The sequence below is a fragment of the Macaca mulatta genome, chromosome 6, assembly GCF_049350105.2.
Source record: "Macaca mulatta isolate MMU2019108-1 chromosome 6, T2T-MMU8v2.0, whole genome shotgun sequence".
NCBI lineage: Eukaryota > Metazoa > Chordata > Mammalia > Primates > Cercopithecidae > Macaca > Macaca mulatta.
Genome location: NC_133411.1, coordinates 158,611,010 through 158,637,774, shown reverse-complemented (window position 1 = coordinate 158,637,774; position 26,765 = coordinate 158,611,010). Strand labels below are relative to the sequence as shown.

The 26,765-nt window shown below is 47.3% G+C and overlaps 1 long non-coding RNA gene across 1 annotated transcript; it reads left to right on the top strand.

The window, feature by feature from the left end:
* The first annotated feature begins 376 nt into the window (after nt 1-376).
* Nucleotides 377-26,523, top strand: LOC144329582 (uncharacterized). Its single transcript, XR_013394950.1, has 3 exons — nt 377-532; nt 12,111-12,252; nt 25,052-26,523. It is a non-coding gene; the product is annotated as an uncharacterized LOC144329582 (long non-coding RNA).
* Nucleotides 26,524-26,765: the final 242 nt, after the last annotated feature.

Genomic DNA, 26,765 nt, shown 5'->3' with positions numbered 1-26,765 from the left:
TCAGGGTTCCTGGAGCCCTTTCCCATCCATGATGTCAACGAGTCCCCACGACGACTGGGAGGAGGAGGACAGTGCTTACGCATAGTTTCAGGACTCCAAACCCAGTGCCCTTTTTATTATCCAAGTTTTTCCCAACCTTCCGTCATCTGAGTCCTCCCCTCCTGTTTTTTGCCATAGCTCTAGACCACCTGTAGCATTATTTACTTAATATATCTTTAAAGGTGGCCTATTTTCCCCCTTAGCTTAAATGCCTTTATGAAAAATGAAACTCGATATCACTGCCATAATTGAAAACTTGATATGACTGACCATAAATGGAAGGCAGCCACACAAATACATGCAATGAAATGTTATCAAATCCCAGTTAGACACTGTTGCCTGCTGAAGGCTCTGAGACTGAGGCTTGCTCTCTCTTTATAGAAAAGAGAGGTTAGTAAATGTCAGAGAGGTGTTGAAGAGTCTAGCACCCATTCAAGGCTTTCTCCTTGAAGAACTGAAGAGGAATTGAGAAATAAATGAACTTTTCTGCCAGGTGAGTCAACGCTGTCATGCCCATCTTGGACACTGCCCACCAGTAGCACTTGTCTCGCCCTTGGGACAACCTATAGTGCTGCACTCCTTCTTGGAGAACAGAGGATTCATCCTTGGTGACCCAGGTTTCATCCAGTTGGTTCCCCCAAGCAGGAGCCCTGTCACCACCCTGACCTGTCTCAGAGGCTGCCCTTTTGCAAGTCCTCTCGTCTCTGCCTTCTCCTCTGTGAGGTCCCAGGTTCCATCCCTGCCTACTCTTGTTTTAGCACAGGTCTCTCCTCTAACCCACAGCCTGTAAGGCGTCAGAGTTCTGCTGCACCACTGCAATCCCCTCCCAAAATGGGCCCACTGCTTTGCATTTCTCCCCATTCAGCATATTCTCCAGGCCCAGCCCAGGTGCCTTTTGAAAGCCCAGCTCTGATTATGTAGCTTCGCTGCTAAAGAAACCCCTCAGCCTCTCCTGTCCTCAGGATTACATGGCTTCCTCCTTCTGGGGCCTCCGAGGCCCCATCTGCCCTACACACACCTGCCCTGCACATACCTGCCCTGCACACACCTGCCCTGCACCTGCCCCTCCCAGCCTCATTCCTCACTTTGCTCCTCCAGCTCTTGCGTCTCGCAAGGTCGGACTTCCTCCATTTCCTCATCAAGCTCCCTCGACTTGGGAATTTCATAAACAATGCTGCCTCTGCTTGAAGCACAGCTTCTCACCATCACCCACACATTCTTCCTGTCTCGGCTGAAATGTCACTCTCTCCTGGCAGCCTCTCTCAGTCTCCTTGAGGCAGCACCTCTCTCCCCATGAACTGTGTTTCTCCCATGCCTCCCCTCTATTGGAACTGCCTGTGTCCATTTGCCAGTCTCTAGCACAGTGCCTAGCCCGTGGCCAAGACTGCGTGGAGCCGCAGCAATGCTTGTTGATTGAATGGAAGGCTATTCATTCCCTGCACCTACCAGTCTATACTCCTACTTTCTACCTGCCTGCTCTTTTTCTTGACTGAACTAAATTCTACCCCTTCCCTCCCATGATTTTCCAAGTCAATTCCCACCCCTCCCATGAAGCCACCTCGGATCACTCCCGCCCATAGACTCTACCTTCCACTGACTTCTATAGCATCTGTTTGTTTATTGAATGAATGAATGGGATGGTGCACATAACAAATGGGGCAAAGTCAGAAAATAATGTCATTTCAAACTCAAAATCACTGCAACAGCTTCTGCTTTCTAAGAGGGAAGGCATAATTCCAATAGGTGGCAAAACAAATCTCCCTACTATCTCCTTCCTTGAAGAGGCTGATAGGAGAAGGAGATAAAAACGGATTAAAATTACAAAGGATTTTTGTTTTTTCTTTCCAGTAAAAGGTGAGATCCTAAGAAGAAAGTCTCTTTCAAAAAAGTATTTGGCTCTTTGAGAATAAATAATAGTTGCACATGGTACAAAATTCAAAAGGCAGATGGCCCTTCCTTAGCACATCACGTTAACGAGTCTTGGAATGTGCAAGGAGTTCTTTGGAAATGGGAATGGAAAATCCATTGCTCCAAATGATACCTTGAGGGAAACTGCATTCCTGGGGGTGGACCTCGAACATGGACTCTAAGGGCCAGGAGACCAGGCTGGATCCAAATGGAGAGGTAGGGGCCAGGTATGGTGGCCCACACCTGTAATCCCGGCACTTTGGGAGGTTGAGGCGGGAGGATCTTTTGAGCCCAGGAGGTCAAGGCTTCAGTGAGCTATGATCGTATGATCACTCCACTGCACTCCTTCACGGGCGACTGAGTGAAATCCTGTCTCTATAAACGAAACCAAAACCAAACAAAAACAAACGGAGAGCTGAGGTCTGTAAAGAGAGGTGGCCAGAGGACTTGGTGGCATAAGGGCCTCCAGGCCCAGGGCTGCGCAGGATTCAGGTTATCAGTGCTTGCGTTATTGACCACACCAGACTACTGGCAGAGCTGGCTACACACAAAACCTCTGGAGGGAGAGTTTTAGAGGAAAACAAGGAAAGACAGTTCCTATTACCCTGGAATTGAAACAGCCTCATGGAAGGAAGGAACGCAAGGTCTGGGGACATGGGAAAGAGAGAGGCCCCTGGGAACATGCAGAAGCCTTTGGAGGGCATTAGACCACCCACATGAGGAGGGATAGGGCACTAGCCAATTTCTTTTAATCTCTGAGGACATGTGACCTGAGCTAACACTGGAGTTACAAGGAGCCTTGCTTCCTACCAGTGTCCTCTTGGTTGATTTTCACTCTGCGTTCCTAACAAGACCAGAGGCTAAGGCCAGGGACTGGGTCTCATTTCTTCTTGTTCCATCCTGTCAACACCACCTACCCACCCACCCACCCAATAACAGTGGGCTCAACACTGAATCCGTTTGTTAGAACATTTTTTATTTTGTAAAATATACGTAACATAAAAATTATAGTCATAACCATTTTTAACTGTACAGTCCAATGGTGATAAACACGTTCATAATATTATACAATCATCACCACCATCTCCATGGACTCTTTCCATCCTATAAAACCGAAAGTCGGGGCCCAATGAACAATATCCTCCCTAATTCTCCCTTACTCCTAGCCCTTGGCAACCGCCTTTCTACCTTTTTTTTTTTTTTTTTTTTTTTTTTTTTTTTTTTTTTTTGTGACAGGGTCTTGCTCTGTCACCCAGGCTGGAGTGCAGTGGCGTAATCACTGCTCACTGCAGCATCAACCTCCTGGGCTCAAGCAAGCCTCCCATCTCAACCCCGAGAAGCTGGGATTACAAGCATGTGCCACCATGCCCGGCTAATGTTTTAAATTTTTTGTAGAGCTGGGGTCTCACTATGTTGCCCTGGCTGGTCTCCAACTCCTGGACTCAAGTGACCCATTCTCCTCGGCCTCCCAAAGTGCTGGGGTTACAGACGTGAGCCACCTCGCCTAGCCCATTCTACTTTCTGACTCAAAGATTTTGGCTACTCTGAGTACCTCACATAAGTGGAATCATACAGTGTTTGTCTTTTTTTTTTTTTAATTTTTTTCCCCTGAGATGGAATCTTGCTTTGTCACCCAGGCTGGAGTGCAGTGGTGCGATCCAGGCTTACTGCAAATTCTGCCTCCTTGGTTCAAGCGATTCTCCTGCCTCAACCTACCGAGTAGCTGGGACTACAAGTGCACCACCACGCCCAGTTAATTTTTGTATTAGCTACTAAAAAAGTAGAGACGGGGTTTCACCATGTTGGCCAGGCTGGTCTTGAACTCCTGACCTCGTAAACTGCCCTCCTTGGCCTCCCAAAGTGCTGGGATTACAGGCATAAGCCACCGTGCCCGGCCCAGTGTTTGTCTTTTTGTGACTGGCTCAGCATGATGTCCTCAAGGTTCATCTATATTACAGCATGTGTTAGAACATCCTTCCTTTTTAAGGCTGAAAAATATTCCATTGTATGTACATGCCACATTTTGCTTATCCATTCATCCATCAGTGGGTACTTGGGTTCTTTCCACATTTTCGCTATTGTGAATACTGCTACTAGAAACCTGGGTGTACAAGTGTCTCTTTGAGACTGCTTTTTACTCTTTTGAGTATACACCCAGAAGTGGAACTGCTGGATCCTATGGCAATTTTATTTTTAACTTTTTGAGGAACTTCCACATTGTTCCACAGGAGCTACACCATTATGTTTTCCTATCAACAGTGTACAAGGGGTCCCAATTTCTCCATATCCTTGACAACGCTATTTTATGGAGGTTTTGTTTCTCTGTTTTATAGTAGCCATACTAATGGGTGTGAGGTGTATCTTACTGTGGTTTTGATTTGCATTTCCCTAATGATTAGTGATGTTGAGCTTCTTCTCATGTGTTTATTGGCAATAGGTGTATCTTTTTTGGAGAAATGTCTATTTAGACCCCTTGCACGCTTTTTTTTTTTTTTTTTTTTTTTTTTTTTTTTTTTTTTTGAGACTGAGTCTCACTCTCTTGCCCAGGCTGGAGTGCACTTGCATGATCTCCGCTCACTACAGCCTCCGTCTCCCAGGTTCAAGTGATTCTCCTGCCTCAGTCTCCCAAGCAGCTGGGACTACAGGTACACACCACCATGCCCAGCTAATTTTGTGTATTTTTAGTAGAGATGGGATTTCTTCATGTTGGCCAGACTGGTCTCAAACTCCTGGCCTCAAGTGATCCACCCGCCTCGGTCTCCCAACGTTCTAGGATTACAGGTGTGAGTCACTGCGCCTGGCTCCTTTGCTCATTTTTAAATTGGGCTGTTTTTTTTCTTCCTTGTTGAGTTTTAGGAGTTCTCTATATACCCTAGATATTAATCCCTTATCAAATATGTGACTTACAAATATTTTCTCCTAATCTGTGGGCTGCCTTCTTATCTGCTGATAGTGTCTTTTGGTGTACAAAATTTAAAGATTTTCATGTAGTCCAATTTGTATATATATATTTTTTGTTACAGAGCCTTTAGTGTCATATCCAAGAAATCACTGCCAAATCTAATGTCATGAAGCTTAGTACTGAACCCATTTTGGTGGCCATCCACAACATCCTTGTTGAGAGAAGGACTTTGGCTGAATGACTAGTAACTACTCCCTCTATCCAACACACATACACACACACAGAGCTCTTGGAAATAGCCCACAGGAGGGAGAGTGTACTATCTGGGTTGCCAAGAGCCCTGGGTGCTAGCCTGTCCCCCACGACCAGTGTACCACTTTGGGCAACCTTCGGGCAAAGCCCTTGACTAATCTAGTTTCTGTTTCCCTCCACACCCTTCAATCAACAGCTCAAGGAACGGCAAAGCAATCTTTATGGCTGTCATATTGGCTGGATTGTAGGACTACAAATAAGGCCGTTTCTAAATAATTCCCAAACTGTTCAGATATGAAGGGTGTAATGGGCAGAGACTGGCATCGGCTGGGGAGCCGGACAAAGCAAGATTGCCAGAGGCCTTTGTAACTGCTTATGGTGGCTACACGGGCCTGGAACCAGTGCCAAGTCAAATATATGTACAAAGAGGAGGCTCAAATTCCCCTTCTCAGGCCAGCCCTGGCAGGCTTGCTGCCTCCACTGGAGAGATAGAAGGCAAAGGCACAGAGAGGTTAATGTAGCCACGTGAGCATCTATAGGGTAATTAAGAATTAACCCCATTAGGGCAACACCTAATTCCTAACTTCTTACAGGCTGCAAGTTACTGAATTTCTGCCAAATTGAGGTTTTTATTACTTTCCACAGAAAAATAATTCTCCAAATGATATCATTATTATAATAAAAGTGTGGGACTATTGCGGCTTCTAGGAAACTAGCTAGCCATCAGCTTGCTACCTTAGATTCTTGGCATTGTTCAATTGAAGTGTTTGGTTTTAATTATTTGTGAGCAAACCAGAATGTTCATGGCATATATTAGTCATTTCACTGGGTCCAGATTTAAATCATGGCACTGGGAAGCTGGTATGCTGGGAAGAATAACACCGGTCTGTAAGTCTAGCCTGCTGCCCAGCAGGTACAGGTCAACACTTGTCACCTATCCTGACATTCTCCAGGGATAACTAAAAAAAAAAAAAATGGCTTTGTATAAGATGAGCTCGTTGAAAAATAAGCCAACTTGTGTTGGTGATAAAAGGGAAGAGGAAGACAAGTCTAAGTGTGTGTTAGTTCTTAAGCCAAAAAACAGAAGTTTCAGATCAACTGAAGAGTGGAAGATTGGACTCACTGGTGGCTCAGATCCTAAAAGTGACAGACTCCACCTAATTCCTAAAGGGTAATAAGAAAAAGCAGTCTATAAAACCATTTCAAGCAGTCAACAGCAACGCCCATCACAGAAAGCACCTCTTTGGTAGGCAAGAGAAGAAACTTCTGAGACATCAAAAAGCGTTTAATGTGTAGCATGAAGACGTAACCCTTAATGGAAATGGGGTTCTGGAGTAAGGCAAGTACCTGAACAAAGATTTCCACACATACAAATTTAAGGATCACAAAGGTCTCCAGCTGTCAGTCTGGAGAAGATCAGAGGCCCACCGGCCTCCTTCCATCAACCTGCTAATCAATTTCACGCCCCTCTCCCAGCCCATCTCAATTGGGACGTCATAGTCGTGTGCCATCTAGTGGTCAATGTGATTACTGCATGTAACAGCCTGGGGCTTTCTGTTTTGGTTTCACTAAGCTTTCATTCACTCATTGTTGTAATGTATCTGGTGCTGAGAATATAATAGAGAACACGATAGACATGGTCCTTCCTTCAGGAACCTCACTGTATAGCAGGGTGAATTAAACACATAAAATACAATATAAGAGGTACAATCAAGACATATTAAGGGAGGTAAGGGAGCCCTGAGGAAGGATGTCTAATCTAGATTTGGTGATTGGAGGAGGCTTCCCAGAGGGAGTGCCATCAATGCTGGGACCTTAAGGATAAGCGGAAGTTTGTTAAGCAAAGGAGGGAAAGGAAAGAGACAGCATTTCAGGCAGAGACGTGAGGTATGCCTAAAAACCAGGTGTCAAGAGAGCACAACCAGCTCATGTTGGGTGGAAAGCTTTGTTAAGAACTTTGAACTTGGCAGGGTGCGGTGGCTTATGCCTGTAATCCCAGCACGTTGGGAGCCTGAGGCAGGTGGATCACCCGAGGTCAGGAGTTTTAGACCAGCCTGGCCAACATGGTGAAACCCTGTCTCTACTAAAAATACAAAAAAAAAAAAAAAAAAGCTAGATGTGGTGGCAGGTGCCTGTAGTCCCAGCTACTTGGGAGGATGAGGCAGGAGAATTGCTTGAACCTGGGAGGCAGAGGTTGCAGTGAGCTGAGATTGCACCATTGCACTCCAGCCTGAGCGACAGAGTGAGACTCTGTCTAAAAAAATAATAATAATAACTTTGAACTTCATTCTTGGGGCCGTGAGAGCCATTTCTTTTCAGGGACAAATGAAGAAAGCCTGTAGAATTTGAATTTCTCCTGGGCCCTGGCTTACACCTCTTACCTCTTAGAGTCCAGACCCTCACAACCCACCCCCTGAAGAGTGGAATGATGTTATTCTTTAATTTTTTTGTTTTCTTCCCAGGCATGAGTTGCTTATCCACATGCCCTTGATCTCTCCTTTCCCTGTGTCAGCAAAGAAGTTTGTCTAGCGTTGTCATCATTTCTAACCTAGGGCAGAGCTTCAGCTTCTGCAATAATAGATCTGGAAATGCCAAGCTCCTTTCTAAGGCCAAGGTCCTTAATGGGGGAGATAGTGGCTGCTGTCCGTGTAAGGTCCTGGGGACCCATGCTTCAGTATCCCCTGGGGCATTTAATGAAGCAGCTTCCCAGACTTTCCTGTCCTCACTCAGAGGAGGTGGGTCCCTGGAATGGGCTCCTGTACCCCGGTGATCCTGGGGCTCGCTCGGGTTAGAAGCGCTGGTGCGGTGGTTGGAGCACAGGCCCTGGGGTCAGTTCCCTCCTACAACTCTGTCTAGCCCTGCCTCCCGCTGTGTGTGACTCAGCTGTTTGGTCTCAGGCCAGTTACTTAATCTCCCTAAGCCACTGGTTTCTATTCTTGAAAATGGAAGTAATAATCATAAAACCTACCCAACAGTATTATTGAGAAGATTCGATGAGATTGTGCATGTAATGAGGCTGGCACAGAGTCTGGCAAATTGGACGTACTCATCAAAGCTCAAAGAACATCAACAGTTGTGTCTGGGACACATTTCAGTCATAAAGAGAATGGGGGTTAACACCAGGCCATGGGCCTGGATCCTCAGGGGCTGGAATTCAGAGGAGTAGGTTGCCAAGGGGAGGAGAGAAGACCTAGGGGATCGGACATCTCACTCAGAGAGGAGTTGAGAGCCAGCAAGCCAGAGAGGCAGACTGCCCCTGGACAGCTGGGAGCAGAGGGTTGTAAGTGCACAGCAGAGTGGGTGGAAATGAAATCTTCATGAAATGCTCAGAGAATCTGACAGGAAGCTTCCCTCTGCTAACATTGCTTTTCAGTGACTCTTATCGACACAAACCAGCCAAAGCAAAAGAGGGAATTTTGAGTTTGTTTAACTGAAAAGGCCAAGGGTAGATATGAATCTGGTGTAAACATTGCCATCGGGAACCAGTCTCCAATTCTCAGCTCTACTTCTGCCCATCTTAGCTTTGTTCTCAGGCTGGCCTTGCTCTATGTATTGACAAAAGTCAACCATCAGCTCTAAGTGTAGTTCTGCAGGTAACAAGCCCAGCCCAGAGACAGCACCTCTCTCCTGATAGCATCAGCAAAAATCTTGAGGCTGACGTTCATTGGCTTAACTTTGGACCACATACTCATCTCTGAACCAATCACTGTGACCAGAAAAATAGAATTTTCCGATTGACCAGGTCTGTTTCTTGTGTTTAATCTTGTATCCAGGGTTGGTTCAGCCCCACCCAAATTACATGGAGTGAGCATAAAGAGTTCCCCAAATAAAAATAAGGGCCCTGTTTCTGGGAGAAGAGATGGAGGACAAACCAAACAAAACTGAGGCGTCCTCAATTTTCTCATGTGTGAGACACCCTCTTGCCATTGGTCCCTGGAGTCAAGCTGTTCTTGGGCGCCTGAACATCCACGTTCAGTTTTGCTGCAGCCCCCACAGGCTTGGTCCTTGGGAAGGGGATTCTTCCAGCACTGGGTAGCAGGCAGGAGTCGTCTCCTCCACAGACAGCAGTGACACCACAGATGGTGCTTTTGCTGAAAAGGCAGTTCTAGGGAGTAGCAGGCACGGGTGGTGCTGCATAAGCCCCTAGCTAGATTCCCCTAATGCCCTTCAAGAGAGGCTGTAAAAGGAGAAAAAAATCAGAGACTTTATGAGGGTAGGGGAATGAGGACAGGCTAAAAGACTAGCACTCCTCAACCACGGTGGCTGCCGACCCAGGGGAGCTGATGGCCCTGGGCTAGGAGGCATTGGGGACTATGTCCCTGCTTTGCCACTCTGGCCCTCCCTTTACCCCAGGCCATCCCATTGCACTCCAGCCCACTCTGAACTGTGCACTCCTGTGAGGGCACTCCCTCACTCCCTCACTCTTGACACACACATCTCCTGGCCCTCACACTCATTCAACCAGCTTAGGGTCTACAGAGGGCCATGCTCCATGCCAGGAGCTACCGTGGGTCCCCAGGAAGATCCTACCTCATGGAACCTCATAGAACACACAACTCAAGAAAGTGCCACGAGGGCCATGTTTTATGAATGTACTCTTTATTTTTATTGCATTTTTATTGCATTAAGTCATACATTAAGTGATTCTCCTTGTAAACTATTCCAATCATACGTTTACTACTGAAGCTACTTAACTCCTCTCTCCCCAGCCAGGCCCCTCCCTCAAAGTAAGTAACCTGTTATGCATTTGATGGATAGCTGTTGAAATATTTTTCTACATATTTACATCGTAATATGTTCACATGCAGGAATATATAGCTTTAGTTTTGTTGACATCTTTTGAATAGGTCTGAAAGGGTACCCAGTGAAAAGTCTCCCTCTTACCTCATCCCTCAGCTGTCCCTTCCTCTCCCAGAGCAGCTGGCCAGGTCACCAGTTTCCAGTGTTTCCTTCCAACTACGCTAGGCCAGGAGTCAGCAAACTTTGTCTGTAAAGGGCCAGATCGTAAATACTTTAGGCTTTGTAGGCTTATGGTCTCTGCCCCAACTGCTTAACTCTGCCATTGCATTGCAAAGGCAGCCATAGACAATATATAAATGAATGAACGAGGCTGTGTGCCAATAAAACTTTATTCATAGACACAGAAATTTGAACATCATATCATTTTCAAGTGTCAGGAAATCTTCTTCTTTAGTTTTTCAACTACTTAAAAATCTAAGCACCTGCCGGGCGCGGTGGCTCAAGCCTGTAATCCCAGCACTTTGGGAGGCCGAGACGGGTGGATCACGAGGTCAGGAGATCGAGACCATCCTGGCTAACACGGTGAAACCCCGTCTCTACTAAAAAAAAAAAAAAATACAAAAAACTAGGCTGGGCGAGGTGGCGGGCACCTGCAGTCCCAGCTACTCGGGAGGCTGAGGCAGGAGAATGGCGTGAACCTGGGAGGCGGAGCTTGCAGTGAGCCGAGATCCGGCCACTGCACTCCAGCCTGGGCAACAGAGCGAGACTCCGTCTCAAAAAAAAAAAAAAAAAAATCTAAGCACCATTCTTACCTCCCTGCTGTAAAAGACAGGTGGCAGACTGGATTTGACATGTGAACTGGAGCTTGCCCACCCCGGGTCTGTGTGGATGAAAACTATGGATGTTCTTCCCCCTCTTTTTGACATGAGGGGAACATGCTATGCTAAAGTACAATATATCTCAGTTTGCAATATATCTCAGAGATCATGCCACATGAGTTCATACAAAAGGTCGTCGTTTTTGCCTTTGGCATAACATTACATTATATTCCACAGTAGTGTATTTTACCATAATTTCCTTAGCCAATCACTTATTTATGGGTGTTAGGCTATTTCCTTCTGCTACTTAAAAACAATGTTTCATTGAAAACATTGTACATATTTGTACTTGTTTTATTGAGACATAGTTAATATACCACATAATTCACGCCTTTTGAGTGTACATGTCAATGGATTTTAGTATATTTAGAGAGTTGTACAACCAATTTTACAATAAATTTTAAAACGTTTTAATTACTTCAGAAAGAAATTCCACACCCCTTAGCTCTCATCTTTCGGTCTCATCTACACTTCCAGCTCAAGACAACCACTATTTTCTGTCTCTATGGATTTGCTTATTTTGGACATTCATATAAATGGAATCATACAATACATGGTATTTTGTGAATGGCTTTGTTGCTTTTGCATAAACTCGTTCAGACTTATCCATGTTGTAGCATGTGTCAGTACTTCATTCCTTTTGATTGCAGAATAATGTTCCATTGGATGGCTATACAGTATTTTATTTATCCGTTCACCAGTTCTTGGGTTGTCATTATAGTAATGCTGCTATGAACATTCATGTATGAATTTTTGTGTGAAAACGTGTTTTTATTTCTGTTGGTTACATACCTAGGAGTGGAATTGCTGGATCACATGACCATTCTATGTGAGGAACTGTCAGATTATTTTCCAAGTGGTTGCACCATCTTACATTCCCGTTTGCAGTATATGAGGGTTCCAATTTCTCCACATCCTCACCAACATTTGTCTTTACATTTGGTTTTGGTTTTTTTAGACAGAGTCTTGCTCTGTCGCGCAGGCTGGAATGCAGAGATGCGATCACGGCTCACTACAGCTTTGATCGCCCAGGCTCAAGAGATCCTCCTGCTTCAGCCTCCCTAGTAGCTGGGACTACAGGTGTGTGCCACCATACCTGGCTAATTTTTAAAACTTATTTGTTGAGACAGGGCTTCCTTATGTTGCCCAGGCTGGTCTCAACCTCCTGAGCTCAAGGGATCCTCCCACCTTGGCCTCCCAAAGTGTTGGGATTACAGGTGTGAGCCACTGAGCCTGGCCTCTTTTTAAAAAAAAATTATTATTATACGTATTCCAATGGGTATGAAGCAGTATTTCATAGTGGTATGGGGGAGGATGTGGCGGGGGTGGGTGGGTAGGGGTGTGTGTGTGTGTTTAACCAAATATATTCTTTTTTGTTTTCTTTTTTTGAGGTGGAGTTTCATTCTTGTTGCCCCGGCTGGAGTGCAATGGCATGATCTTGGCTCACTGCAACCTCTACCTCCCGGGTTCAAGCAATTCTCCTGCCTCAGCCTCGCAAGTAGCTGGGATCACAGGCATGCACCACACGCCCAGGTAATTTTGTATTTTTAGTAGACACAGAGTTTCTCCATGTTGGTCAGGCTGGTCTTGAACTCCTGACCTCAGGGGATCTGCCTGCCTCGGCCTCCCAAAATTCTGGGATTACAGGCATGAGTCACCATGCCAGGTCTTTTTTTTTTTTTTGACAGAGTCTCACTCTGTCACCCAGTTTGGAGTGCAGTGGTGTGATCCTCGGCTCACTGCAACCTCCGCTTCCCAGGTTCAAGTGATTCTCATGCCTCAGCCTCCTGAGTAGCTGGGATTACAGGCACACACCACCACGCCCGGCTAATTTTTTTGTATTTTTTTTAGTAGAGACGGGGTTTCACCATGTTGCCCAGGCTGGTCTCAAACTCCTGAGCTCAAACAATCTGCCTACCTTGGCCTCCCAAAGTGCTAGGATTACAAGTGTGAGTCACCGTGCCTGACCTAACCAAATATATTCTGAGAGTAGCTTTTTTTTTTTTTTTTTTTTTTTTTTGAGACGGAGTCTCACGCTGTTGCCCAGGCTGGAGTGCAGTGGCGCGATCTCGGCTCACTGCAAGCTCCGCCTCCCGGGTTCCCGCCATTCTCCTGCCTCAGCCTCCTGAGTAGCTGGGACTACAGGCGCCCGCCACCGCGCCCGGCTAATTTTTTGTATTTTTAGTAGAGACGGGGTTTCACTGTGGTCTCGATCTCCTGACCTTGTGATCCGCCCGCCTCGGCCTCCCAAAGTGCTGGGATTACAGGCTTGAGCCACCGCGCCCGGCCGAGAGTAGCTTTTTAAAATGTATATATCTTGGAAATATGTTTGTGTCGTTATCTGGGGATCTTCTTTGTGCTTGTTAAATGCTGCAAAGTGCCAGAGCATGAATATAGCCCAGTTTAGCCATTCCCTAATGAATGCTATCTTGGCTATCTCCAAAAAAATACATACAACACACAACACAGCAATGGACATTCTTATTTTGCCTTCTTGTGCATAGAGCAAGCATTTCTTGAAGATAGTCTTGGAAGTGGAATTGCTGGATTAAAGGGTTATGTACTTAAAATTTTTGGAGATATTATAATCTATCCTCTGAAAAAGCTGTGCCAGTTTACACTCTACCAGTCGTATATGAAAATGCTCACTTCACTACATCTTCGCCAGCCCTGGATATTAACCCTTTCATTGGTGGCAAAAAGCATTTTGTCTTAATTTGCATTTCCCTGATTAATGTGAGGCTGAGTACAGGGCCATGCCCCGACCCATGGCACTCCTCCTTGGCGCTAGGGTGCTGCCCCTTCACCTTCCCCTTCACTTCTGTGTCTTCCATGGTCCCCAGCACAAAGCTGAATGTAGTAGGCACTGATCAATATTGATGGAGTCGGGGCACTGTGATTTTTGCATCCTATCTGATGAAAATACGGTCTGAGACTCTACAAAATTCTGCAGTGTCTTGTTAGTCCTCCAAGATTTAATTGCAACTGTTAGACCTTCTGTCTGAGCTGTATTGTCTTCTAAGCCTTGAAAAAAAAATTAGGAACCCTTGACTGGTCTAGGGAGTAATTCTTTAGTAATCAGCAGACTGACTATGACACCTGGTCAGGACGGACCATGGGAGCATTTCTTTTTTTTTTTTTTTTTGGAGACGGAGTCTCGCTTTGTCGCCCAGGCTGGAGTGCAGTGGCCGGATCTCAGCTCACTGCAAGCTCCGCCTCCCGGGTTTACGCCATTCTCCTGCCTCAGCCTCCCAAGTAGCTGGGACTACAGGCGCCCACCACCTCGCCCGGCTAGTTTTTTGTATTTTTAGTAGAGACAGGGTTTCACCATATTAGCCAGGATGGTCTCGATCTCCTGACCTCGTGATCCGCCCGTCTCGGCCTCCCAAAGTGCTGGGATTACAGGCTTGAGCCACCGCGCCCGGCCGGGAGCATTTCAAAATAGGTCCTAGGATCCCAGAAAGCAGAACTGCTGGAAACTTTCTGATAACATTATTCAGACGGATGATCCCGAAATGAAAAAGACCTTAGGGGTCAATTAAAGCCATCCCATTGTACAGAAAGGAAGACTGAGGCCCCAGCTAGAGAAATGACTTGCTCCAGGTCATGTAGCTAAGCAGGAGTAGGGCTGGGAGTGCAGCCCAGGTTCTGATCTCAGGCTGGTGCTCTTTCTTTAAAATGTGTGGAATCGGAGGAGTCACCTCTAAACTCCTCCTCAAGCCCCTCGACTCCTTACTAGAGAGTGTGACTTTTCCCAGAAGGCAACGCAGAGCAGGAATAAAGGTTTTCAAAACAGCCCAGGATTCAAATCCTAGCTCAGCCACCGGGCTCTAGTTCCTGTACCCTCTGATCCTCGGTGTCTTCCTCTTTCATATTTAATATTACCTACTTCACAGGATTATATTCCTATTTAGGATTACCTACCTTCCAGGGTCATGTTGGTGTAAATAAGATAAATACATTGTCTCACACACACTTGTAGTAAGCACTCAGTTGTGGCTATTATTTTTTTCCTCTAGTTCTCTTCTTGGCTGAATCAGCTGTGTGGGTATGAAGATTAATTTGTCATAGGGTAGGAAATTCCAGGTTCAAATTCCACAAAGTTCAGTGGATTACATGTCCCTGGCTTTGTCTCTTCATTTGACTTGGCTTAAGTTGCTATCTTCCAAGTTGTTCCTTTAGTAAACCGTCATTCTCAGCAGAAGGACCATCCACTTCCTTGTTTATCGCCACTTCATAAGTTAGAAATAGTTGAGAACAAGACTTTGGTTGAGCTCAGTTGTTCTTTCAAGCTGGGCTTCCATCAGAATCACTTGGGGCAACATTTTTAAAAGCATCAGGGCTGGGCGCGGTGGCTCAAGCCTGTAATCCCAGCACTTTGGGAGGCCGAGACGGGCGGATCACGAGGTCAGGAGATCGAGACCATCCTGGCTAACACGGTGAAACTCCGTCTCTACTAAAAAATACAAAAAACCTGCCGGGCAAGGTGTCGGGCGCCTGTAGTCCCAGCTACTTGGGAGGCTGAGGCAGGAGAATGGTGTGAACCCAGGAGGCGGAGCTTGCAGTGAGCCGAGATCCGGCCACTGAACTCCAGCCTGGGCAACAGAGCGAGACTCCATCTCAAAAAAATTTAAAAAAATAAAATAAAAAAGAAAGAAATAAATAAAAGCATCAGGTCAGCGTAATGGCTCACACCTGTTATCCCGGTGCCTTAGGAGGCCAGGGCAGGAGGATTGCTTGAAGCAGGAGTTTGAGACTAGCCCAGGTGGTCTACAAAAATAAAAAATAAAAAAAAAATTAGCCTGGCTTGGTGGCATGTACCTGTGGTCCCAGCTACTCAGGAGGCTGAGGTGGGAGGATCACTTGAGCCTAGGAGGTTGAGTTATCATTGCACCACTGCACTCCAGCCTAGGCGATAGACTGAGACTTTGTCTCAAAACAAAACAAAACAAAACAAAAAAATACGAATGACTGGACCTGGTCCCCTCCCTTTTCCTGATAAAATTCGTTGAGTGGGTCCCACTCTCAACGCAGGTGATTCTGATGGAAGCAGGGGCAAGATGCACTGGTTTCCCCCAGTGTTTTTCAAACTTTAGCATGATCAGAATTGCCTGTTGGGCTGGACCTGTGAATTTGCATTTCTAACAAGCTCCCACATGATGATAGTGATGAGGCTGCTGCCAATCTGAGGAGCACACTTCGCTGACACAGATGGACATGAACCTGAGTGGACTTCTATGGGCTCTTTCCTTCCCAACATCCTGTCCCCAGCTGCTAGCAGCTCCTGACATGCCTTTGGAGAACTGCCCCTCCTTAACCCTTAGACCAAAACATGTAAGTGACACTCACCCACCTCCCAACTTCAGAGGCAGGCACAGGGGCTAGGTCTGGCCAATCAATAGAATCTACACCCCAGCTCCACCGAGTGATCAAGTCAGCGATGCGCATGTCACTTAATACAGTCCAGTGAGAGTCAATGCTGGGACTTCCGCTGGAGCCCTGGGGAAGAGGTGTTAATTTGGCAAGGTGTGAACCTGCCACTGCTGGTGGCCACATTGCCTTTGTCCAGGAAGAGCCTGCCTGAAGAGGAAACAGTCAAAGGAAAAGAGAAGAGACTAAGAGAGACCGAGTCTGGATGACAGCCTTTTATTCCCAGGATCCAGCCAAGCCTGAGTCTAGATCTAAATTTTTCAGGTACATGAGCCAACAGATTCCTTTTTTACTTAAGCCAGTTTGAGGTGAGTTTTTGTCATATGCAGCTCAGAAAGCTCTAACAATGTGGACATCTCCAGCGCCTTTTCACCCAGAGAGTATGATTCCAGCTTCTCCCCTGGATGCTGCTTCCATCGGGCAGTGACCTTCAACAAGGCCCCAGAACTGAGCAGCAGAACTCAAAGGTCACTTAATCCCATCCCCTCCTTGTTTATATGGGAAGACCCAGGGCCCAAGAGAGGCAAGGACTTGCCTGGAGTCATACATGCAACAAAGCCAACTGTGATATCAGCCCTGGCTCTGTCAATAAATACACCCATACCAGAGCGGTGATAACAGCAGAGGCCGTGCCAGAATGCCAGTCAAGTCTCCTTCTCAAGGACAGTCCCTGCAGGGACAGGGCCTCACTTCTTTAGCATGAAAAAGGGTCTTATTGACCTTTTCTCAATATCTCAGTTTCTCTAATTACAATTAAAGAAACACGCTCATAAATGTTGTTACTCTTAATCATAAACGGAGTGTATAGACATGGCAAAAAAAAATGTTCAGGGGACACAGATGAGCAAAAAGGGAAAATAAAACCTCCAATAATCTCAGTATCCTAGCTAACACTGCTAACATTTTGGAATTTTGCATATTCTCTCTCTCTCTCTGTATGTGTCTGTGTGTGTGTGTAGATTTGCCCTGGGGAAGGGACCCAAATTATCCTCCTGAAGAATGAATTGGGGCACATCATTTTTTGTTTTCTGAGACAGAGTCTCTCTGTCACCCAGGCTGGAGTGCAGTGGCACAATCTCCACTCACTGCAACCTCCCCCTCCTGGGTTCAAGCCATTCTCCTGTCTCAGCCTCCTGAGTAGCTAGGATTACAGGCATGCACCACCACGCCTAGCTAATTTTTATATTTTTAGTAGAGATGGGTTTCACCATGTTGGCCAGGCTGCTCTTGAACTCCTGACCTCAAGTAATTCACCTGCCTCAGCCTCTCAAAGTGCTGGGATTACAGGCATGAGCCACCAAAGCCAGCCCAAAAGGTACATCTTGAAGGTGAGAAAGGGAGAGCCCTCTTTGATTCTCTGGGGTTTGTCAGACAGGTTCTGCAAGCACCAGAAACTAAAGAGAAGGGGTGTTGTTTTTGTTTGAAGACCAATGGAAATTTACAAAATTGATGAAAGACTAGAAGAGCAGATGTAGGTTAGCAGAAATTAAGGAAACTCTGAAGGGCCAAGAAGCAGGAAGCAGGAAAAGCAGTCACTGCCTTGAACAGGGACATAGGTCAGGATGCTGTAAATGGCCCCTCCACGACTGCTATTGCTACAAAGACAATGGCCAGAAACCATTCCCTTCTCCTTGCAGAGTCAGAGTCCTGGGAAATAGGATTTTAAATAATGCATTTCCCACTGATTTGCCCAGGAGGTGAGGAGAGGAAGGATCTGACTCCTTTGCCTTCAATTGGAGGAGGCTAGCGGTGGGAGGCAGGAGCCAAGAATGACTGCTTTCCCAAGGCAGTGGAGAGAGGAGACACTTCCCCTTAATGGAACGGGGGTGTTTACTGGAGAAGGAACGGGTGCTGTACAGCCCCAAACCAAGAACTGCCCACTAGTGCAGCCTAGAAAGAACAAGAGCTTGGGAGGCCGCTGCTTCTAGGAAGAGTTTGTACCTGAGCCTGGAAACTGGTCCCAACCTAGCTACCCTAGCACACTGTTGGTAAATGCACAAACAATTGTATTTGAGTGTATATATACATAAATAAAGAGCTGTAAAACTAGATGTTCAGTGTGTAACGGAGTGACCATAGCTATGTGGGACATGTCTTTTCCCTTTCTCAAAGCCCCCGGAGTAACAAATGCAGAGCCAGCCAAATGGAACATGCCTGGATCAATAAAGTGGTTTCTATAGCAGGTACAGGCTGCACCTGGGCCTGGGCCTGCAGATGTTAGCTTCCAGGCTCCTGCAGATGTGGTCGCAGAGGACTGCCTCTAGGCAACAGAGTGGCTTCTTTTCAACAGTGCCCTCATGTGGCAGTGCCAGAAACTGCAGGGCGCCTAATGATGAGGCTTCCTAGGTTTTTGTCCTTCAGGATGAGGGAACTAGCAGTACCCCTTTGGACTAAGTAAGTATCCTAGACTTATCCTAAGAGGGAGTGTGCCAACTAGGGAAGAGAGTCGTTTTCAGAAAAGGTGGGCCGGATGTGGCGGGTCAGGCCTGTAATCCCACCAACTCAGGAGGCTGTGCTGGGAGGCTGAGGCGGGAGGACCACTTGAGACCAGGAGTTCAAGACCAGCCTGGGCAACATAGTAAGTCTCTCATCTCTAATAAATAAATAATAATAATTAAAGTAAAGAAGAGGTGGGAGAGAAGCTCAAGTCATTAAATTTTAGTAATAAAAAATCATGGGGCAAAGCAACCTTCCATGTGAAAACCGATTCACCAAAATCATTTGGGTGCCAATCTTCTACTGACAGCCCTTGAATCCATCTCACAGTTTTCCATCACGCTTGACCATGGGTATATCATGCACCTGCTTGTCCACTGCCTTGCTCAAGTTCAAATATACTAGGTCACTGTTACTTGCTTGTTAAAGAGGGAGTTTAGGGACTCAGTAACTGAAAGGAAGAGGGTGAACAAAACCCCTGCCCTTCAGCGTCCGCTTTGATCCTGGACATGGTTTGTAGGAGACTCCCACTGCACTGGAAGTCCGGAGTCTCGATCCTTGGTCCCAACTTGGCCATTAACCTGCTGTGCAATCTTGAGCAAGTTGCTGCAGCTCTCTGAGCTTCTCGTCCCTCCTCATGCAAAAAACCTCTGCATTGCCTGCACCAGGGGCCTGCTTTGAATGAAGTTAAGCTGTAAAAACCTAGAAAAGACAAAATAGATAAGTATTAACAATAAATAATGTGGGGAGATTTTTTTACTGCAATAATGGCTTTTCTGTGTCTGCAGAGTTGGAGAATGAAATACAGTTCCGGGTCAGGAATAAAACAGCTCTTAAAGGATCTCTTTCTGTGTGTGTGGTGTGCATGGTGTGTGTGTGGTGTGTGGTATGTGTGTGGTGTGTGTGTGTGGTGTAGTGTGTGTGTGGTGTGTGTGGTGTGTGTGTGTGGTGTAGTGTGTGTGTGGTGTGTGTGGTGTGTGTGTGTGGTGTGTGTGTGTGTTGTGTGTGTATTATGTGTGTGGTGTGTGTGTGGTGTGTGTGTGGGGTGTGTGCGGTGTGTAGTGTGGTGTGTGTGTGTGGCATGTGTGTGTGGTGTGTGCAGTGTGTGTGGTTTGTGTGTGTGTGGGGTGTGTGTGGTGTGTGTGCGGTGTGTGGTGTGGTGTGTGTGGCATGTGTGTGTGGTGTGTGTAGTGTGTGTGGTTTGTGTGTGTGTGGTTTGTGTGTGTGTCCATGGCGTGTGGTGTGTCTGTGGTGTGTGTGTGTGGTGTGTGTGGTGTGTGGTGTGGTGTGTGTGGTGCAGTGTGTGTGTGTCCATGGTGTGTGGTGTGTGTGTGGTATGTGTGGTGTGTGGTGTAGTGTGTGTGGTGTGTGGTGTGGTGTGTGTGTGGTGTGTGGTGTGTGTGGTGTGTGTGTGGTGTGTGGTGTGTGTGTGGTGTGTGTGTGGTGTGTGTGTGGTGGGTGGTGTGTGTGGTGTGTTTGTGTGGTGTGTTTGTGTAGTGGGTGGTGTGTGGTGTGTGTGTGGTGGGTGGTGTGTGTGGTGTGTTTGTGTGGTGGGTGGTGTGTGGTGTGTTGTGTGTGTTGTGTGTTGTGTGTGTGGTGTGTGGTGTGTGTGTGGTGTGTGTGTGGTGGGTGGTGTGTGTGGTGTGTTTGTGTGGTGGGTGGTGTGTGGTGTGTGTGTGTGTGGTGTGTGTGGGGGGTGTGTGTGTGGTGTGTGTGGGGTGTGTGTGGTGTGTGTGGTGTGTGTGTGGTGTATGGTGTGGTGTGTGTGTGGTGTGTGGTGTGTGTGGTGTGGTGTGGTGTGTGTGGTGTGTGTGTAGTGTGTGGTGTGAGTGGTGGGTGTGGTGTGTGGGGTGTGTGTGTGGTGTGCGGTGTGTGTGGTGTGGTGTGGTGTGTGGTGTGTGTGTGGTGTGTGTGTGGTGGGTGGTTGTGTGGTGTGTTTGTGTGGTGGGTGGTGTGTGTGTGGTGTGTGTTGTGTGTGTGATGTGTATGGTGTGTGTGTTGTGTGTGGTGGGTGGTGTGTGTGGTGTGTTTGTGTGGTGGGTGGTGTGTGGTGTGTGTGGCGTGTGTGTGTGGTGTGTGTGTGTTGTGTGTGGTGTGTGTGTGGTGGGTGGTGTGTGGTTTGTGTGGCGTGTGTGGCGTGTGTGTGTGGTGTGTGTGGTGTGTGGGGTGTGTGTGTGGGGTGTGTGTGGTATGTGTGGTGTGTGGTATGTGTGTGATGTGTGTGTGGTGGGTGGTGTGTGGTGTGTGATGTGTGTGTGTGGTGTGTGTGTGTGATGTGTGTGGTGTGTGGTGTATGGTGTGGTGTGTGTGTGGTGTGTGGTGTGTGGTGTGGTGTGTGTGTAGTGTGTGGTGTGAGTGGTGGGTGTGGTGTGTGTGGTGTGTGTGTGGTGTGTGTGTGGTGTGTGTGTGGTGTGTGGTGTGTGTGTGGTGTGTGTGTGGTGGGTGGTATGTGTGGTGTGTTTGTGTGGTGGGTGGTGTGTGGTGTGTGTGTGGGGTGTGTGGGGTGTGTGTGTGGTGTGTGGTGTGTGTGTGATGTGTGTGGTGTGTGTGTGGTGTGTGGTGCGGTGTGTGTGTGTAGTCTGTGTGTGGTGTGTGTGTGGTTTGTGTGTGTGGTGTGGTGTGTGTGTGGTGTGTGGTGTGTGTGTATGGTGTGTGGTGTGTGTGTGTGCGCTCAAGTGTGTCTACATCTCTCTCCCTCCATGCTTCCTTCTGTCTCTCTGTCACTGTCTCTTCTGCTTGTTCTCTCTCTTTTCTCTCTCCCCTTCTGTTTCTCTGTGTCTTCCCCGCCCTCACTTTTCCCAACCTTTTCCCAGTCTTGGCCTAACCAGAGTTGAAGTGTTTTCACCGGTGGCAGCTCAGAGCCCTTTTAAACCAGGTCTTCCCTTCCTTAATGACTGTGGCTGGCAAGAATGGACCAAGTCAAGATGGCCTCTGGGTTTTTCTGGGGCTCTGGTTCCTTGCTTGGAAAGCAGAGCGTTTCAGCTTACAAATCCCAGGAGGATGTGAAAATGGGACCACGGTGGCGGAACAGAGCAGAGAGGCCCTGGGTTACTGCACTCAGTTCTCCGGGTTGCAGGGGGCAGGGGGAGGAGAGTGGAAGGGAGGGGAGGTTCTTTCCCATGCTGTTCTTGTGATAGTGAGTAAGTCTCACGAGATCTGACTTTTAAAAACGGGAGTTTTTCTGCTCTCTTTTGCCTGCCGCCATCCACGTAAGATGTGGCTTGCTCCTCCTTGCCTTCCGCCATGATTGTGAGGCCTCCCCAGCCATGTGGAACTGTAAGTCCAATTAAACCTCTTTCTTTTGTAAATTGCCCAGTCTCAGGTATATCTTTATCAGCAGCGTGAAAATGGACTAATACAGTGCCCTTGAACACATTCATTCTTCTTGCTAAGCCTCAGTTTCTCCATCTGTAAAATGGAAAGAATAACCTGCACTTCATCAGGCTGCTGTGAGGATTGAGTCTATGTGTATTAGTCTGTTCTGGTATTGCCATAAAGAAATACTTGAGTCTGGGTTATTTATTTATTTATTTATTTTATTTAGTTTTTGAGACGGAGTCTCACTCTGTCGCGGCTGGAGTCCAGTGGCATGATCTCGGCTCACTGCAACCTCCGCCTCCCGGGTTCACACCGTTCTCCCGCCTCAGCCTCCCGAGTAGCTGGGACTACAGGCACCCGCCACCACGCCCAGCTGATTTTTGTATTTTTAGTGGAGACGGGATTTCACCATGTTAGCCAGAATGGTCTGGATCTCCTGACCTCGTGATCCGCCCACCTCAGCCTCCAAAGGTGCTGGAATTACAGATGTGAGCCACCGCGCCGGCTGAGACTGGGTAATTTATAAAGAAATGAGGTTTAATTGGCTCATGGTTCTGCAGACTGTACAAGAAGCATAGCGACTTCTGCTTCTGGGGAGGCCTCAGGAAACTTGCAATTATGGCAGAAGGCAAAGGAGAAGCAGGCACATTTTACAGGGTTGGAGCCGGAGGAAGAGAGCAAGGAGGGAGGTACTATGCACTTTTTTTTTTTTTTTTTTGAAACGGAGTCTCGCTCTGTCGCCCGGGCTGGAGTGCAGTGGCCGGATCTCGGCTCACTGCAAGCTCCGCCTCCCGGGTTCCTGCCATTCTCCTGCCTCAGCCTCCTGAGTAGCTGGGACTACAGGCGCCCGCCACCTCGCCCGGCTAGTTTTTTGTATTTTTTAGTAGACACGGGGTTTCACCGTGTTAGCCAGGATCTCCTGACCTCATGATCCGCCCGTCTCGGCCTTCCAAAGTGCTGGGATTACAGGCTTGAGCCACCGCGCCCGGCCGGTACTATGCACTTTTAACAAACAGATCTCAAAAGAACTCACTCACTGTCATAAAGACAGCATCAGGGGATGGTGCTAAGCCATTCATGAGAAACCACCCCAATGAGCCAGTCGCCTCCCAGCAAGTCCCACCTCCAGCACTGGGGATTACAATTCAACATGAGATTTGGGCAGAGACGCAGATTCAAACCATATCACTGTGTGTAGGGTATCTGACCTGCAATTACAGTATCATAATGGCCATTTACAGAAGGATCACTTTTATCATAATGACCATTTACAGAAGGATCACTTCAAACTGTGCTTCGTTAGACCAGGATCTCAGCGATGCCCAAACAATGCTGATGAAGGGGTGAAACTTCACAGCATTTCCTGAGAAACTTTTTGAGAAATACAGATTCTCAGATCCATCCATGGAGATCACAATTAAATAGATCCGAGAAAGGTTCTGTGTATTAGCCAGGACTCTTACAGTGGCAAGTAGCAGAAACACGTCAGGTAAAACTGGGTGAAGCAAAAAACAAAACAAAAATAAATTTATTGGCTCATGTACCTGAATAAACTAGGGGTATAAACTTCAGGCATGGCTGAATCCAGGTGCTCATAACATGACACCAGATGTGTCTGCCTGCCTCTGTTTTTTCCAGCCTCTCTCTCTCTCTCTCTCTCCCCCTCCCCCTCTCATCTTTTGTCATGGTTTGCCTCTTTGTTGGCTTCATTCTTAGCCACCAGTTCCAAGATGACAGCCACCAGCCAAAAGCCTAAAGTCTCTGAGAAAAGAGAACGTTTATAGCGTTGACAAAATTCTGGGGGCTGCCACTCCAGCCTCTGGACTGATCACTCTGTCTGTGACTGGTCAGGCCTAGGGAAACGCTTGTGCCTGGAGTTTCAAGGGACCAAGCAGGGTCTTCACTCACACCACATGGTTGATGTGTGGGGTAGGTATGGCTCTCAAGAGAACATGGAAGCTATCCTTGGGGGAAGAGGAAATAGGTTCTGAGCAGACAAAAATGCTACGGGGCTCAGCATCGGCATTTCTCACCAAGTCATGCAGTTAATCCTGATTCCCAGGCAAGGTTGGGAATGACCGCTGGATAGAGCGCTAGTTTTAGGCCTCACTGGGGCTGTAGACTCTCCTTCCTCCTAGGAAATCTTAAACTAGGGAATAAACAAAATAGATTTAAAAAGGCCCTGTCCTGGTAGAAACAGGGCCTTGGGGGCCTCCTATCATCTCCCAAGTAGCCCTTAAGACACCTCAGGGTCTCCCTGAGCTACCTTTGCAAAGCTCCAACTCTCTGATTGCATTGCTTTCTCAAACCCCTTTGGCTCTGATTCTTCAACCCTGCTTTTGGTACAACAGGCCAGGGTGAGGCTCAAAGAGCTCACCCAATGCTGTCACCCACTGCAGCCCCCACCCACATCTTAGAAGTCAGTGAGCCAGTGCCAGAGGAGTAAATAGGGACAAAAAGAGCCAGTGGCTGGCTTAGAAGGTGCGTCAGACATGCCACATTGGATGCTTCTAGCTTTGAAAGCCTATATTGGCCTGAGGCCAAATGACTTCCTGGGCTCTGCAGAGTCACTAGGCCCTGGGGCTGCGTGGGTGGTAATGACCCGTCTGGCTGCCAGTGACGGAGGAGATGGCGACAGTGCTGCATCGGTTGTAGCAGAGGGAGATGCTACAGGGATACGCTGGCTGGGGAGATGTGGCGGAGGATAAAGTCAATTTCACACTTTATTAGTCAGTTCAGGGCCAATTGAGGCCATCCAGAAACTGGGCTGAGGCCCCAACTCTCCCTCCTCCCTTCACCAGCAAGAAAAGCCTCTTTCGCCTGAAATTCTTCTTGTCAAAGGAGTAGTATTTCTTTCTACTCAAAACCCCACAGCATTCAAACAAGGAGTTGCAATTCTTTTTATTCTGCAGGAGATGCTGCAGTTGAGAGAGGCCTGCAAGCTAAGAAGTGGGCAAATGGTGGTGGGGTGTGGAGGTTGAACCATGTTTTTAATTCATTTCTTCATTCCTCCATCATCCATTCAGCATATGTGTCTGGGAGCCTACTACATGCCAGCAAACTGAGCTTGATGCTGAATGTGAATAATTAATAATAATAATAATAATAATGGAGTCCTCATTTCTATACTTGTTCATTTATTCAACAGCTTTTCACTGAGTGCCAGCCACGCAGTAGACATGGTGCCAGGCTCTGGGGATGAAGTGTGAACAAGACAGACATGGACCCTACCCTCATGAAGCTGACTCAGTGGGAGAGACCCTCAAGTGAAACAGTAAAACAGCAACCTCAACAGAGAGGGAGAAGGACCTGAGTAGAAGGCTATACAGAAAGAGCACCTAAACCAAGCAAGGAGGACTTCCTGGAGGAAGTGACATGTCACTGAGATTTGAAGGATAGTTTAGCAGGGGTGAAGGAGAGTGGGGAAGATGAAAGAGCACGGGCCAGAGAGAGCAATAGAGAAACTTCAGCTCAGCCAGGGCAGAGAGTTCAAGTGGGGGTTGGAGGGGACTAATAGAGGTTGGACCATAAAGCCTTGGAAGGAGTGACAGAGTGAAATCTGTGCTTCTGAAAGCTGGCCCTGGTGGTGACCTTTCGAAGAGGGAAGGCAGGAGGAACTGGGCTGGAGATGCATTGAGAGGCTATTGTAGGATAGGAGATGCACACTCATGGACCCCAATGTGGGGCATTCGTTGGCAGTGGGGATGATGAAAAGTGGGTGCTTTGGGGAGGTCTGAGGGACGTCATGCTCTGCTGTGGCTCCCTGTAGTTCAGACAGTTGGGTACAGTGGACAGAGACTAGACTTCCAGTCAGATGAAGCTGAGTTCAGAACCTCCTCTGTTCTTAATTCCCGTGTAGCTCTCGGCAAGTCCCTGGGCCTTTGGGCCTCCGTCATAGGATGGGACTCGTTATAGCCATCTAGTGAGATGACAGTGCATTAAAAAGTGTGCACACAAGGCATCTGGAAGGGACATGAAGAGAATGATAAGCAGTCAAAACTCAGCCCAGACCGGCAGTAGTGGCTCATGCCTATAATCCCAGCAGGGGCGGGGGCATCTTTTGAGGCCAGAAGTTTGAGACCAGCCTGGTCAGCAAAGTGAGGCCCCTTCTCTACAAAAAATAAAAAATTAGCTGGGTGTGGTGGCGCACCCGTTGTCCTAGCTACTTGGGAGGCTGAAGCAGGAGGATCCCTGAGCCCAGGAGTTCCAGGTTGCAGTGTGCTAAGATCATGCCACTGTACTCCAGCCTGGGCAACAGAGTAAAACTCTATCACACACACACACACACACACACACGAAGAAAGAAAAAGAAAACCTCGGCCCATGGGAAAACATCTCAGTGCAATCCATCCACTTCTCCGCTGCATTAAGCAAACATAGTCACTGAGCTGGTGTCCTTTCCTTATGCACTGGGGTTGAGATATTAGCTCTGGATTTCTCTCTGTGCCCTTTCTGGTCAATTGATTTCACAGGACCTCAGTTTTCTCATATGTAGAATGGGGATAACAATACTTACATTGACAGGGCTGTTGCAGAGATTGACTGAAAGATGCCTGTAAGGTGCTTAGCACAATGCCTGGTATGTAGTAGCTGTTGAATAAATGATCATTAGGATTCTCATTAATATTCTCCAGTCTCATCATCACCCATCAAGGTAACCTAAGCACTGGCTTTATGCCAGATCCTGTGCTGGGTGTCAGAGATGAACAGAAGATCATGAAAATGTCTGTGAGTATTTTTAAATGTTTACTTGATGTAACTGCTGTGGTGTGTGTGTGTGTGTGTCTCAGTCAGTCTTAGCCTACATATCAATCAACCCTAGGGCATAGCTACTGTTAGTATCAGCTCCATTTTACAGAATA